The 16,441-nt window shown below is 47.0% G+C and overlaps 1 non-coding gene across 1 annotated transcript; it reads left to right on the forward strand.

The window, feature by feature from the left end:
* The first annotated feature begins 5,449 nt into the window (after positions 1–5,449).
* Trnas-gcu (transfer RNA serine (anticodon GCU)) lies at positions 5,450–5,522 on the forward strand. Its single transcript has one exon. It is a non-coding gene; the product is annotated as a tRNA-Ser (tRNA).
* The last annotated feature ends 10,919 nt before the right edge of the window (positions 5,523–16,441 follow it).

A 16,441-nucleotide genomic window follows, 5' to 3' on the forward strand; every position in this document is an offset into this window, starting at 1 on the left:
GTCATTTATGCCAAATTACATGATTGAGACATGCGCAGATTGTTTGCAAATTAATTATAAGATTGTCTGCAAACGCCCTCCTGGCTTCCCACAATTATTGGCAACATTGCGTCTGTGACGTCAGTTTTGGCAAGGCGGCGGAAGTGACGCAGCCGAGGGCACCGCTAACTTCGGCGCTTAGGCCGCTACAGCGAGCGTCTGCTGTGCACACGGCGACAGACAGCGTTGGTTTGGCCGGCGCTTCGCTGGTCGTCCCGGCTGTCACAGTTTTCATACTCCGCGCCGGCGTGACCGGCATGCCTTGCACGACTTCCGGTTCGTTCGTAACAACGTCTACGTCATACGTAGACAGTACACTCGGTTTGGTTTCGGTTTCGGTGTTATTTATTATTCTCCAATTTGCCGAGTATTTCTGCTATCGGGCCCGTAACAGGAGCGTCTCAGGAACGTAAAAGCACCATTACTTTGACATGGCCAAAAAATCGCCGGAGTTTGCCTTTAAACTACCAATGTCTGTTCTCGCCGTTCCTCGGTAGATATGAACTGTCAATCACCTGTGGCGCATACCCGTACACCGCGGCGCATGGTAAAGGGGTATGTGCCACACGTGTCTTGAGGAAAGGGCTTGACGACGTACTCGGCAGTATTTTCACGTTATTCATGTCTTGACGCGACAGTCATGTTCGTCAAAATCTCTTACCATCACATACCAATTTTGATCTACACCAAGTTAAGGAGGCGATCATGAGAGCACTCAGACGTAGGCGGATAGATAGATAGATAGATAGATAGATAGATAGATAGATAGATAGATAGATAGATAGATAGATAGATAGATAGATAGATAGATAGATAGATAGATAGATAGATAGATAGATAGATAGATAGATAGATATAAACGCTCAAAGTGCCAAATGTTCGCTAAGAAATGCTTCGCATTTAAAACAGTACAAACGTACTGTTTTCTTCTCAACCTGTCCCTTGTCTTCATGCGCCGTTTTTCTTCATGGCTACCAGCCGCTGGTTGATTGCTTTCCGCGGTATAACGTCCCACAGCGACTCGGGCTATGATCGAGACAGGCCACAGTGGAGCGCTCCTGAAGACTTCGACCACCTCGGGTTGTTTAATGTGCACTAAGTCGCGCAGTACACGGGCCTTTGGCATTTCGCCTCCACCGAAATGCGACCGCCGCGCGACCGAGATCGAACCCGCGGGTTTTTGGTCCGCAGCCGAGCACGGGACCACAGCGGCGGCGCTCGCCACTACGGCGTGCCTCATATCATACCGTGGTTTTGGCACGTGAAACACACGCAATTATTTTTTTAGATGCGAAGTATCTTAAGGGGGAGCTCAATCCGGTGGTGGTGATGTGCGGCGTGACCACCCTTACTGCGCATGCGCATACCCTCTCCACTTCCCCTCTCCCCTTCCCCATTCCACTCGTCCTCTGAAACGCGGGCTAGACATGCCGAAATTCTCTCCTGCGCAACGCCGCGATGAGCTCGAGCGCATGCGCGTCCCCTCCCCTTCTCTCTCCACTCCTACGCTGTCCTCCTTTCGCCCGCCTGTCGACCGCGTTCCCCGCTTGCCCTGTGAGAATTAATGGCCAGGCTAGACGGAAGATATGACGCGCGTAGCGTCCCTCTTCGCGTTCCACGACGCGAGGTCGGTAGCATGCCCAACGAACGCCAACGAAACGCGATCGTGCAAGTGCTCCGGCTTCGCATCGCCTCATGGTCCCCTTTAGCGGGAGATGGTGTAATTTTTCGCTTAAATCATCTTTTTTTTGTCTCTTGTTTTTTGTTTTATAAAAACATGCCTTCTCACAGGTCATCTGTCCTGTATAGAAATTTTGAGATGTTAATAATCTGGAACGTATGATGATCAAATGACCTTTTGGCAAACGCACCCTTCAAGTCTTGAGCACATATTAATGCGAAATGTATGACAGAAAGTAACCAGGATTTCAGATGAATTTTTGCAATCTTTATGTGAGCTTCCAAGAAAAAAAAATCGAGATGAAATTAGGGAAAGCTCTAGTGGTGATGTGTATCTAAGGTCTACCGCCAGGGATTTAATTGGGACAGCTCCCCAAGATGCGGAAAATATCTGCCCGGGGCGCTCGGTAGGTTGGTACAATGTGGTCATTGTAGAGTGGGATAAAGTAGGCGCGTCAAGTACGGTCTGGATTTGGCGTCAGACGGAGCACTTAAGCGCGTATGTGTAGCGCTGTGAATGAAGAAAAGATTACTTTTAAGGGCTCGTTTTTTCTTTGTTAGACACAATATTAATGAGAACTAACAGACTATAATACCAAGGAAAGTATAGGGGGTGTTATTTGTTGTAATTAGAATATAAATGTGAAGAAAGTAAAGTGGACGAGAAGATAAATTGCCGCCGGCAGGGACCGAACCTGCGACCTTCGATTAACGCGTCCGATGCTCTGCCACTGAGCTACGGCGGCGGTCATCCTCCCGTCCACTTTATGGGATATATATGTGCATTTAAACCTAGGAGTGTTAGTCAGCGCCGATCGCAGCCAAGGCGGCGAGTGATAGAACACTCTTTTTCTGCCTGTTGCGTGACGCCACCCTATAAAGTGGACGGAGGGCCGCCGCCGTAGCTCAGTGGTAGAGCATCGGACGCGTTATTCGAAGGTGGCAGGTTCAGTCCCTGCCGGCGGCAAGTTATCTTTTCGTCCACTTTACTTTCTTCACATTTATATTCTAAATACAACAAATAACACTCCCTATATTTTCCTTGGCATTATTGTCTGTTAGTTCTCATTAATAGCCCTATTATGTGTAGCGCAGGTAATCTCAAGCCAACACAACAAATCGCAAGCCAACGCGAGCTTCCAAGTGGCTTTTTAGGAGCTTGCTCCTATTGCTGGGGGGTTGTCTCTTGTCCCTCCTGCCGTGTACCCTAGATCTCATTGCTCCCGCTAGAGACGCAGCTGTGCCCTCCGCTGATTCGAGGGCGCGCGCTGCGCTCTCGGCGGAGCACGCGCCCTTGAATCGTGCACTTAAAAAAAGAAAAAAAAAGCACAAACAAAAAAATCTCTAGTTTGATAGTAGAGCGCTAGAGGGTCTCGCCTTAGATAGCGCTCGCTCTTGGCGCGCTTCCTTTCTATTTCGCCGGACATCACTCAGTGCACTTCACTACCGCTCCTCATCATGAACACTAGCATCGCAAGACCTCGCTGCTGCCGCCGCCTCGGTGCTGGTAGTGGCTTGTGCTTGCTGTCGGCGCTGGCGTCTCTCTTCGGCCTCACGATGCCGAAGCTAAATGGGCTCGTCGACAAGCGGACCCAGGGCCCGCGAGGCCGAAGCGAAGCGGGCGCAAACACAAGCGGACCCCGAGCTGAGAGCCCGCGAAGCAGAACAAGCCATTATACTGAAAGGAAAACGTTCCCCCGAGATTATGTGATCCGTAAATAAGCTCTTCAACAAAATGTATATACTGCATCAACATGTAAATTTGTGTGTATAGTGCATCGATATGTAAATTACAAACATTGTGTATATAATGTGCATATACAATCACACCACAACTCTCGTGTCACTTTTTTATATGATGATGATTGAGCAGATGTACAGAGGATTCACGGTTTACCGGATTTAACCTCTGGAGCAAGCTCCTTCATCATCATTCACTTCGTGGATATGCTGTGATTTTTTCTCTGTCAATGTCCCTGACGGTGTGCGACTCGCGATCCACCAGCAATATCACGTGCCTGCGCGTGACAGGGGCCACCGCTCCAACGTTAGCCGCCGTGGCATAGCGACCTGCACACCATCAAAACTATCGCGTGTGGAAATCCCCAAATATGAGAGCCGACCTCAGATATACGGAACTTTTCTAAGTATTCACCTTGTGTTCGGTGTTGTACGGTAGATCGTCTACACAGGGACAGCTGCACACAGCTGTCCACAGCTCTCCTCTAACAGAGACGTCAACCAACCATTTTTCTAAACACAAATGAAGATTGCCTGCATTGCGGACAGGTTTATTGCTCTCCAACAGTAGAGTACATTGCAGTCTAAATCCGTACGCGCTGTGGTAACTGGTCAAGATGTCGCGCTGCTGTAAGCTCCAGGGCGCGGTTTCCATTCCCAGCCACGGCGGCCACATTCCCATGGAGGCGAAACGCAAGTGTGCTTAGATTCAGGTGCACGCATAGAAAGGTAGACAGAAAGAAAGAAGGAGCGGGCCGTCACTTTTGCCGTGTTCCTGATATCAGTTCTTACGCTGATTACGTCATGTGCATGTCCTTCTAAGCTAGCCACAATGCCTGCGGGCACGCTATTATTTAATTGCAGTTGCTTCACAAGACATTAGATATTTATTGACAATACCGGGAAAATGTTTATAGCTATTCTTGTCATTTCGATGGTAAAATGCCACACAATCACCTAAACATCTCGCCCCGGGTGTCATCACTATTTGCCTGCTCGGCTACTGACCCAAAAGGCTCGGGTTCGATCCCGGCCGAGCGGTCACATTTCGATGGAGTCTAATGCTAGAGGCCCGTGTATACTGTGCGATTTTAGCGCGGGTTTAATAAGCCCAGGTGGTTGAAATGATTCGAAGCCCTCCAATACGGCGTCTTTCACAGCCTGTGCCGCTTTGCGACGTTAAACCTCATGTTCCGTTCTGATGTGGGAATGCTTGTATGTATCCAACTTCTTCACGTGACACCTCCTTGTTCGCGGCGTATATTTATGTACGCGCGAAGGGCATTTTGATTGCATGAACATGGCTTTAAAGAATCTTAGAAGACCGAATGAAGTGGCCGATTGGACCACTGCCATATTCCCAGTAGTCACGAGCGTCTCACAGTGGGAATGTCGTTTATATGGGACAGCACAGTACCAAAGGACGCTAAGTTTTGTGTGCCGCCACTCATAGTAGAGGGAAAAAAAATTCTTGAACAGGGATTGCCGCTCGGGCACAGCGACATTACCTGTTCAAAGATCTCTTCAAGCACCGGGACTCGAGCGAGCCTCTAGTCGAATTAGGTAGTGATACTACGGTGGACATCATTTGCTTTTTTTTTTGTACGTGTAGTTATGAAGTACGGGATCCCAGCCTTGAAGATGCACACCTCGAACCACACTTCTCTTCTCAGCACTCCCAGAACAGTGCCACTGTTATTGACACTACAATTGAGCAGAAAACCGTCGCTTCACTTCATGGGAGCGCATATTTTTAAAGTTAACATCTTTTGCGGCAGAACTCTGCCTGTACAGCCATAAACTACACTGGGGGCATCGCACGGTTACCTTGGATCGTCTCCTTTTCTGGGTCGGCTGGTATTTATTATTATTATTGCGATAGCAATTATATGGACAGTCTCGATGGGCTTTTGCCGTCGCCGTCATGTCCTTCCGATATGAAGTCCAATTTGATAAGATCCCCCGCGCATTGTATGTTCTACCGTGCCCCGCCACGGTGGTCTAGTGGTAATGGCGCTCGGCTGCTGACCGGAAGGTCGCGGGATCGAATCCCGGCCGCGGCGGCTGCATTTTCGATGGAGGCGAAAATGTTTGAGGCCCGTTTACTTAGATTTAGGTGCACGTTAAAGAACCCCAGGTGGTCGAAATTACCGGAGCCCTCCACTACGGCGTCTCTCATAATCACATCTTGGTTTTGGGACGTTAAACCCCAAAGATTATTATTATTATTGTATGTTCTACCGCGGGTAAAAGCGCGCGAGCAGGGGCGACGAACGCGGCCGAAGCGGAGGTCAAACGAGCCGGCCCATTTCCGTCGCTCGGAGGGTGCATGCGATAACATCACCCCGCTCGGGAGGCCTGCCGTCAAAGCAGACAGGAAACGCCCCGCTCGTCTTTAACGACCATGAAAAGACACGAGGTGGGGGGCGGACGGGGGGGTTGTCGCGCAAGCAGCCACTTTAAACCTTGAATCTAGGGGCGTGGTCGCGATCGCTGGCGCGCGCGCTCTCTCGAAAGCAATCACAGCGGGCGGCTCGTATACCCTTCTACGTGCTGCGCTTCAACGCGAAGTGGCTATGCGGCGAGCATCGCTCCCTGGAGCGGCCGTATTCTCTTACACCAGCGTTTTGTAGTTACGCGAGATCGGATACAAAACAGTTAGCTGCCAGGCTCACTGCGTGTAACACTACAGTTTGTTGCAGTGAAACGGTGACTTTTACTATTATTATTATTATTATTATTATTATTATTATTATTATTATTATTATTATTATTATTATTATTATTATTATTATTATTATTATTATTATTATTGCCTGCTTCTTCCAACACTCTACCGCTCACAGAATACAAAGTCTTTATAATATTAATTTTCTGATCTTGACGTTTTTCATAGTCCACAATCATTGTTTTTATCCGAGCTTTGCACTGTTTTGACATAGTATGGCACAATGTACAAAGTCTTCCCTTCTCCGTCTTTCCGCATAGTTGTATATGTGCAATCTAATTTTTTATTCCCCTTTAATATTTCTCATATTGTCTTATTTTTCTCCTCCCCTTGTGTGTTCATTTTTCTTTGTCTACGTGTTTTTGCTCTTTTTATTTCTGAATACTGTCTGTATTGTATTGTTTATTTTTATTGTTTTTGTTTTTGCGTGCGCCTGCACAAAGACCTCACGGTTGTTCCTGGGCACGTTAAATAAATGATTGATTATTATTATTATTATTATTATTATTATTATTATTATTATTATTATTATTATTATTATTATTATTATTATTATTATTAATGTGAAAAATATCCATTGTGGACATGACAGTACATATTCACAACATTACCAGTCGAATCAAACAATGAATGCTGAAAGTAAATCCTAAATTATAGATTCGCGATTGCGATCTAGAGTTAACATTGTCGCTATAGAGCAATGACATGTTCAAAACTATAAACCTTCATGAACTCAGGTAGAGTTGTTTTTAGAAAAACACACAACGTAGAAACAGCGATAAACTAAAGCAGGGATTGACAAAATCTACACCGTAACAGCGGATTCCGAATATAAATGCTTGAATGACCTGTCCACAGTGAAACCGTCGGTGTACATTATCTATAAATAAATAGGAAAAAAACCACGTGAAAGTACATGCCGCTTCCCGTGAGGTGCACGAAGCTTTCGGGGGAATGGAGGGGGGTCCAAAAATATTGACTGAGAAGCAAAAGAAGAAGGCGATAAAGATGACGATACGTTTCGCCTGGGGCACTGTCTGACTTCTTTTTTTTTTCTTGTGGGTGTGGGTCATCAAGATGGAACATACCCGCTCCAGAACATTCTTCCTTCACTCATTAGTTGACTCACTGAAGTGAACGACGGCGAACAAGCCCGGTTCTAGTGTACTGTGTGTGTGCACCGAAGCTATGCAAGTTGATGACCAAAAGTTGGCCTATAAACTCTGCTCAAGTGAACCAAAGTTCCGCCAAACGCTCAGAGACTAGTGTCATTAAAGCCATTTATATTGAACATTAAGGTCGCCTAAAGATTATTTTTTTTTGTATGCGCAGTGGTGGTTAAAGCTATATTAAATATATTTAAATATGGTTGAGTCCCTAAGTGTCCGAGAGCCACCTGGCCGACATCTCTATGTAGGTCGGGTAAACCAGCCAGAGCGGATCATCAGAGCTGGTGGCTCGAAGAGCGGTCTCCTACGCGGAAAGGGAAAGGTTGTGAATGGGGTCTGCCACCAGGGGTTCGGGACATCCCCACAAAACGTGGAAAACATCTGTCCGGGGCACTGGGATAAAAGGCGCGTCAAGTACGGTATGGATTTGGCGTCAGACGGAGCACTTAAGCGCGTATGTGTAGCGCTGGTAATCTCGAGCCAACAGAATCAATCGCAAGCCAGCGCGAGCTTCCGAGTGGCTTTTTTCTCTGCCAACGTCCCTGATGGTGTGCGACTCGCGATCCACCAGCAATGTCACGTGCGGGCGCGTGACAGGGGCCACCGCTCCAACGTTAGCCGCCGCGGCATAGCGACCTGCACACCATCAAAACTATTGCTTGAGGAAATCCCCAAAATGTGAGAGCCGGCCTCGGATACGCGAAACTTTTCTAAGTATTCATCTTGTGTTCGGTGTAGAACGCATTTATTTTTCCTTTGTACTTCATGTCACGTCTGTCAAGTATATTACAGTAATGATGCGTTCATCACACGATAGTGACGTTTGACGTGGCGCGAAACTGCGCCGATGTGTATGTAACCCCGATTAACAGAATGTCGTCGGGTTCTAGTATATGTACATAGTGTAAATAAACTTTTTCTAAACAGTACAGTTGATGTAGATCGTCTAAACAGGGACAGCTGCACACAGCTGTCCTCTAACAGAGTACTCCAAATAGTCAACCATTTTTTCTAAACACAAAGAAAGATTACCTGCATTCGGGACAGGTTCATCGCTCTACCACAGTAGAGTAAGGGAGAGTCGGGAGGATTGGGACACTTTTCACAATTATGTTTTTAGCTTTGTTGAGCTTGAACGCAGAACGATGTTTGATGTATTATAATACATGTCTAACAAGCTGTAAAACTTCTGAGACGCACTAGTTACTACCAGTCCAGGTTCGGCTGTAAAAAAATAGTTTGCAATAGCTAAAATCTGTCCCATTCCACCCTCTTGTGTTGGTGGGTTGGGACGTCACTTGGGAGGAGTGGGACATATGTAACAAAGTGGTCCAAACGTCTTCAGCGACCGTTATAAGCTCATAGTTCAACACCAAACATTAAACAGGGTCGCACAAACATTGCCACCCCTATAGTTTTTGACACTGACAAATCTTCATCACGATGTCCATAATTGGAAAAGTCCCCATATCTTTCTTAGGAGGACAGTAAAACTTTGAGCTCTTTTCCTTATTCCGCAGGAAGTGCCCACTGACGCTGACAGGTTATTCCTCCTCTTGACTCCACCGATATAATGAACGTCAATTCTTTTTTCTAAAACTGACAAGAAAAGCATCGCCTTTTGTCACTAGAATAGATTCGTTAGGCCAATCGATTTCACAGCTGCCATGGCTGTCATTATCAAAACCTGACATTTCATTGTCAGAATCGCCAAGGCAATAACAAGTGTATCTTCGGAATACGTACAGTGGGGATGGAAAGAAACGCGAACATGTGGCATCTACATTTCTTGCTGTTTCGAATTTATTTTCAAGTAGTTGTAGCCTGGATTATTGATGAAAAGACGGAGCCATCCATGATACAATCAAAACCATCTAGCATCTTTTATTGCCACCACGGTCAGAGCGTGATGAAAACAGCGCGCCAGTATGTTCGTGTTTCTTTCCATCCCCCTGTACCCGCGAAAGCCTCATAGAAGCACGAATGCAATTAAATTCAGATGCAAACACGAATTCGTGAGCTTCGCAATACGCGCGGTCGTTCAGTGCCAGCCTATCGTAGTCTACTCGCACAGAGCCACCACGCGGCAGGGCGAGCGGAGGCGGAGCGCGCGCTCGACGGCCCGAGGAGAGCGTTCGCCCAGGCACTGAAAAAATAGAGGAGGTGCTGGCAGGGGTAACAGGCATGGGCGTCGGCAGGATTTTGCCTTGGGGGGTGCAAGCCCGTGTTACATCGCGGCTGGGGGAGGGGGGGGGGAGAGAGAGAGAGAGAGAGAGAGCTGGCATAGCTTGGGTGGGGGGCAAGTGCCAGTGTGGCTTGAGGGGGGCAAGTGCCCCTTTTGCACCCCCCTGCCTACGCCCATGGTAACAGGTGTAAGTATCACTGAGTTAGAGAAGCTGAAATCGTTCGCAATAGGTGTGGTAATGTGTTCCTCCTTATCAGGATACTAGGCACTGGAAACAAAATATTCATTCAAGGCAGCTGCTGCTGCTGTACCTGTCAACACGCCAGTGGTTGTCTTTATGTTCATGTCAGCGCTCTGTTTTTTCATAGTTGTGAGGGCTCTTACTTCATTCCAAACCTTCCTAGGGTCGTTCTTTATTTTATCAAATAAGTGTTCGTAGTACTTAATATTTGCCTGCTTTAGTTCAGCGTTGAGCTCATTTCTAAATTTTTCGAAGTAAATAAACAGTTCAGCACTCCTGCATTTTATAAACAGGTGATAGATTTTGTTCTTTCTTGTTATCATTTGTAGCAATTGCGCATTTATCCAAGGTTTGCGTATCTTGCTGTTCATTTGATGGCGTGGATTTAACGGGAAGGCTTGGTCGTAACAGATGATCATTTTGTTAAAGAACAATTCGTATGCTACACTGGGGTCTTCCTTTTCGCATACACGTGACCAATCTCTTGATAGGATCAAAGAACAAAATTTTTCCAATGCTGTTGAGTGAAAACTACGTTTCAGTGTTTCGTTTCTCTCTTTCCCTCGCTTATGCACGTAAGGAATGAAGCAGAAGATGACGATGCATTTCGCCTAGGGCACTGTGTGACTTTTTTTTTCTTGTGGTTGTGGGTCGCTAAGATGGAACATACCCGCTCCAGAACATTCTTCTTTCACTCATTAGTTGACTCACTGAAGTGAACGACGGCGAACAAGCCCGGTTCCAGTGGACTGTGTGTGTGCACTGAAGCTATGCAAGTTGATGACCAAAAGTTAGCCTATAGGCTTCCCAAGCAACGCTTAGCGGCGCTGCTGCTCTTGACAGGCAGCGCCATCTCTGGCAGAAAAAGAGAAAATGGGGCGTGATCAGCGAGCGCTTTCCCTTCTCGCCACCGCGTTGCCGCTAACTTCCGTGCACGTGCAGAGCTCTCGCGGTGCACGTCCGGCGTCTCACAATGTACCGCGTGCAGTGCGGCTTCAAAAGGATCTTCAAGCTTGACTGGCACTTCCGCAAAGCGAACTTGATAAAATAAGGAAAGCTCGTCAATCACGTAAACGGTGAAGAGCAGACGATCGACGACAACCACGCCCGACTCAAAGCGAAATGCATTTCCCAAGTCGCGATTACACCGTGTAGGACGTATACCTCGAGGTAAGTCTCATTCTGTCACGTTAAAGATGAATAATGGTCCACATGCACTCCGAAATGAAGCCGTGCACGCTATCGGTGTTCTGCGGCGTGGACTACGAATCATATGATTGTTGTTTTGATATGGCATGCTTACAGTAGCAGCCGTGTACTTTCGTGAACAAACGTTTGCGGCGTGCGAAAAAAAAGATTATACGGCCATGGCACTGCTTCCTGAGAAGGTTAGAGTCAAGTCCTCCGTGCCGCTGGAGAATCACCCGCCGATTAAGACGCGAGGCAGCTAGCTGAGCATCAACCACTGTGAAGCAAGATGAACTGCTCGCCTCGTTTTTTCGGCTCTCGCGTCATGCTTGCAGTCTCTTTTATGATATCGACTTGACAGGCGTATAAAACCTGTTGCGTGAACGCGGCTAGAAAATCGCACAAAGTCAGAAGGTGGTTACTTCAAGGTTGCAATTGCAAAGCATGTATTAAGTGCCAGTTATATTTAGCGGCTTAAATATATATCACCCCAATAAAGTGACAAAAACAAAGCAAACCTGCAGAACGATGTCAAAGCTTGCTGAAAATGCACAGACGTCCGTTCCGGCGTGATAAAGCAGCCTTCCCGACGCGTGAAATGCAGGCGCCGAACTTCTGACAATGTGCGGAGTTCAGTTGAATTCAACCAACCGCGCAACGCTAACAGTATAACGCGAATGTGAACGTTCAACAACGACGGGTAGGTCTCACGAGCACGGGGAATCAAAACACAGGGTTGCTTCACCTACAACCGTAACTGGACTTTAACAATGCGAGAAGACAGCGAGTAATCATTACTGTAGTCGCTGCGTGCATGCGCCCCGTTACTTACCGATTCAGGTAGTCGGAACGAGCGAAAGCGATGAACTCAGACAGCCAAAATAGAAGGCGAGACAGCGCTGTCAGCTATCCACGCTTGCCGCCTTTATTTCTCGTGCGACACGCCCGGGAACCGATACAGTTTAACACGTGAATCGTGTGCCTTGTCTGCACTGTTGTGGCTGGCCACTAAACCGCAATACTTCGGACCACGCTTGCGCTTCCGCGGGGTCGCTTCTGCCATCGTGGAAATGCGCAGCTTCGCACAGCAAGCCTCTCGGTTCAACGTGCCGAGCTGACGGCCCCACAGTTACCCGCACCGAGAGAAGAACGCGAGCGCACGTGCGCTACCGCCGCCGTGAAAGGGGCTGAGTCGGCCGCGCGACGGTTCAGTGTTTTCCGACAGAGCCGCAGCGCGGCTGGCGCGGCGCTGTCGTCGCGCCGCAAACTTGAGCTTGGGTTCCCTATAAACTCTGCTCAAGTGAACCAAAGTTCTGCCAAACGCTCAGAGGCTAGTGTCAATAAAGCCACTTATATTGAACATTAAGGTCGCCTAAAAATTTTTTTTGTATGTGCAGCGGTGGTTGAAACTATATTTAATATATTTAAATATGGTTCAGTCCCTAAGCGTCTAAGAACCACCTGGCCGACATCTCTATGTAGGTCGTGTAAACCAGCCAGAGCGTATCATCCGAGCTGGTGGCTCGAAGAGCGGTCTCGGAAAGGGAAAGGTTGTGAATGGGGTCTACCGCCAGGGGTTCGGGACACCTCCACAAGACGTGGGAAACATCTGTCCGCGGCACTCGCCAGGTTGGTACAATGTGCATAATGTAGAGTGGGATAAAGTAGGCGCGTCAAGTACGTTCTGGATTTCGCGTCAGACGGAGCACTTAAGCGCGTATGTGTAACGCTCGTAATATCGAGCCAACACAATAAATCGCAAGCCAGCGCGAACTGCCGATCCTCCCCCGCAGGAGCAGCCCGCCATCAGTACATGGGAGGAATGGGAGGCCCTCCTTGCGTCGTAGGATCTGGATGCACAGCTGCGCTGTGTGAACCGGGGTGCCAGTGTCCTGGCCCTGCGTGGTCTGGACACATAGGCGCAATGTGATGGCCGTGCGGTGGTCCAGGGCCCGTAAAGGGCCCAAACTCACTCGCCCAATAAAGTTTTCCTTCCTTCCTTCCGCGAGCCGTTTTTCTCTGTCAACGTCCCTGATGGTGTGCGACTCGCGATCCACCAGTAATGTCACGTGCGGGCGCGTGACAGCGAGGGGCCACCGCTCCAACGTTAGCCGCCGTTGCATAGCGACCTGCACACCATCAAAACTATTGCTTGTGGAATTCCCAAGTATGAGAGCAGGCCTCGGATATACGAAACTTTTCTAAGTATTCACTTTGTGTTCGGTGTTATATTCTGCTGTTCGCCCTATGTGAAAGTGTTAGCTTTTGTGATGTACAATTGTGAAAATGTGAATGTGTCCCTGAACACTGATATGTCACGCAGGATGTATGCTCTGTACATAGTGTAAATAAATTTCTTCTAAACTGTATGGTTTCTGTAAATCGTCTAAACAGGGACAGCTGCACACAGCTGTCCACTAACAGAGTACTCCGTACTCGTCAACCATTTTTCTAAATACAAATGAAGGTTACCTGCATTCGGGACAGGTTTATCGCTTTCCCACAGCAGAGTACAATGCAGTCCAAATCCGTACCCGCTGTGGTAACTGGTCAAGATGTCGCGCTGCTATAAGCTCGAGGGCGCTGTTTCCATTCCCAGCCACGGCGGCCACATATGGAGGCAAAACGCAAGTGTGCTTAGATTCAGGCGCACGCATAGAAAGGTAGACAGAACGAACGAAGGAGCGGGCCGTCACTTTTGTCGTGTTCCTGATATCAGTTCTTACGCTGATTACGTCATGTGCATGGCCGTCTCGGCTAGCCACAGTGTCTGCGGGCACGCTATTATTTAATTGCAGTTGCTTCAGAAGGCATTAGATATTTATTGACAATGCCGGGAAGACATTTATGGCTGTTCTTGTCATTTCGATGGTAAAATGCCATATAATCACCTAGACATCTCGCTCCGTCATCACTGTCCCTACTTTGCCTGCTCGGCTACTGACCCAAAAGACTCGGGTTCGGTCCCGGCCTGCCCCGCCACGGTGGTCTAGTGGCTATGGCGCTCGGCTGCTGACCCGAAGGTCGCGGGATCGAATCCCGGCCGCGGCGGCTGCATTTTCGATGGAGGCGAAAATGTTTGAGGCCCGTGTACTTAGATTTAGGTGCACGTCAAAGAACCCCAGGTGGTCGAAATTTCCGGAGCCCTCCACTACGGCGTCTCTCATAATCATATCGTGGTTTTGGGACGTTAAACCCCAGATATTATTATATTACATTCGATCCCGGCCGCGCGGTCACATTTTGATGGAGTCTAATGCTATAGAGGCCAGTGTATACTGTGCGATTTTAGCGCGCGTTAAATAAGCTGCAGGTGGTTGAAATTATCCGGAGCCCATCAGTCTTTCACAGCCTGAACCGCTTTGTGACGTTAAACTTCATGTGCCGTCGTGATTTGGGAATGCTTGTATGCATGTATATAGTTCCTACTTCTAGACGTGACACCTCCTCCTTCGCGGCGTATATTTATGTACGCGCGACGGGCGTTTTACTTAAATGAACATGACTTTAAAGAATCTTAGAAGACCGAATAAAGTGGCCGATTGGACCACTGTCATATTCCCAGTAGTATCGAGCGTGTCACAGTTGGAATGTCGTCCTATATAGGTGGCCGCCTTATATAGGACAGCCCAGTACCAAAGGACGCTTAGTTTCGTGTGTCGCAACTTATAATAGACGAGAGAAAAAAATTCTTGAACAGGGATTGCCGCTGGGGCACAGCGACATTGCCTGTTCAAAGATCTCTTCAAGCACCGGGACTCGAGCGAGCCTCTAGTCGAATTAGGTAGTGATACTACGGTGGACTTCATTTGCTTTTTTTTGTACGTGTAGTTATGAAGTACGGGATTCCAGCCTTGAAGATGCACACCTCGAACCACCCTTCTCTTCTCAGCACTCCCAGAACAGTGCCACTGTTATTGACACTAAAATTGAGCAGAAAACCGTCGCCTCACTTTGTTGGAGCCCGTATTTTTACAATAAAAATCTTTTGCGGCAGAACTCTGCCTGTACAGCCATAGAATTACACTGGGGGCATCGCACGGTTATCTTTGAGCGCCTACTTTTCTGGGCCGGCTGGTATTTATTATTATTATTATTATTATTATTATTATTATTATTATTATTATTATTATTATTATTATTATTATTATTATTATTATTATTATTATTGTTGTTGTTGTTGTTGTTGTTGTTGTTGTTGTTGTTGTTGTTGTTGTTGTGAAAATGTCCGTGGTACTCAAGAAAGAGAGCACCAGACGAAAAGTTCTCACAGTATATCCATTATGGGAATGACATTACATAATCATAACATTACCAGGGGAATTAAACAATGAATGCTGAGAGTAAGTCATAAATTATACATTCGCGATTGTGATCTAGAGTTAACATTGCCGCTATAGCGCAATGTCGTGTTCAAAACTATAAACCTTCATGAACTCAGCTAGAGTTGTCCTTAGAAATACATGCAGGTAGAGAACGATAAACTAAAGCAGGGAAATGACAATATCTGTACAGTGGCAACAAATTTCGTATACAAATGCTCGAATGACCCGACGGCAGTGAAACCGTCGGTGTACGTTATCTGTAAAAGAGTGTGAAAAAAAAAACAATAAGAAAAGGACACCACGTGAAAGCGCATCCTGCTTCTCGAAAATTCACACCGAGGGAACTGCAAAAAAAAGGGGTCGTCACGCGGAAGATAACCGCAGCGAACACGCTGAGTGGGAGAGAATAGAGAACAACGGGAACCTACGATAAGCAGTTCTTCAGCAACGACATTTATCGTCCTGTTTTGGGACCTTAATTTGAACCGTTTGTCGCACACAAAAACGGGCGTTATAGCGTTAAGAAACCGCAAAAAGTTTCAAGAGAATTTTGTTTTGTTACCATTGTTCCCAACATAGGGTGACATGGCCTTTACCACGAGCAACTGGTGACAACAAGCGTAATTCACTACCAGCAATATTTAAAAAAAAAACTATTATATTATAGATGTTGAACGCGGAAGCCTTCTATGGGAATGAAGCCACTTGCACGTCCTTAGCAGCAGCCTGAAGAAGCTTCTAGCATTTCTTATAATTCTAATGTTCTCATAATTTATAATGTTCTCATAATTCATAATGTTAGAAAACAGCAGTTTCCCTCGTTCTTTTCTGTTTTCATTTGCACCTTCATTTGCAGGACAAGCAGTGATATTATTTAAATGGCAAAGCGCAACCGGTCACTTCATTGAGGCAAAGTGAGTCGTTTCCTTTTTTTTTTTTAATTAAGCTGCTAACGCGAAAATGCAAGATAACTCTAGCTGCTCAGCCATACCGGTGTGCTCGTTATATTAGCGATGTGGGGTGTTTGTAAATCAACTCGTTTTTCGGGTAGGATTAAAAACTTTGCTGTTGTTTCAAATCATGACTATGCGCGCATGATTTGATGCTTTTTTTTTGTTCTTTTGAATGTAGCTACCCGACCCGTCG

The sequence above is a fragment of the Rhipicephalus sanguineus genome, chromosome 1, assembly GCF_013339695.2.
Source record: "Rhipicephalus sanguineus isolate Rsan-2018 chromosome 1, BIME_Rsan_1.4, whole genome shotgun sequence".
Taxonomy (NCBI): domain Eukaryota; kingdom Metazoa; phylum Arthropoda; class Arachnida; order Ixodida; family Ixodidae; genus Rhipicephalus; species Rhipicephalus sanguineus.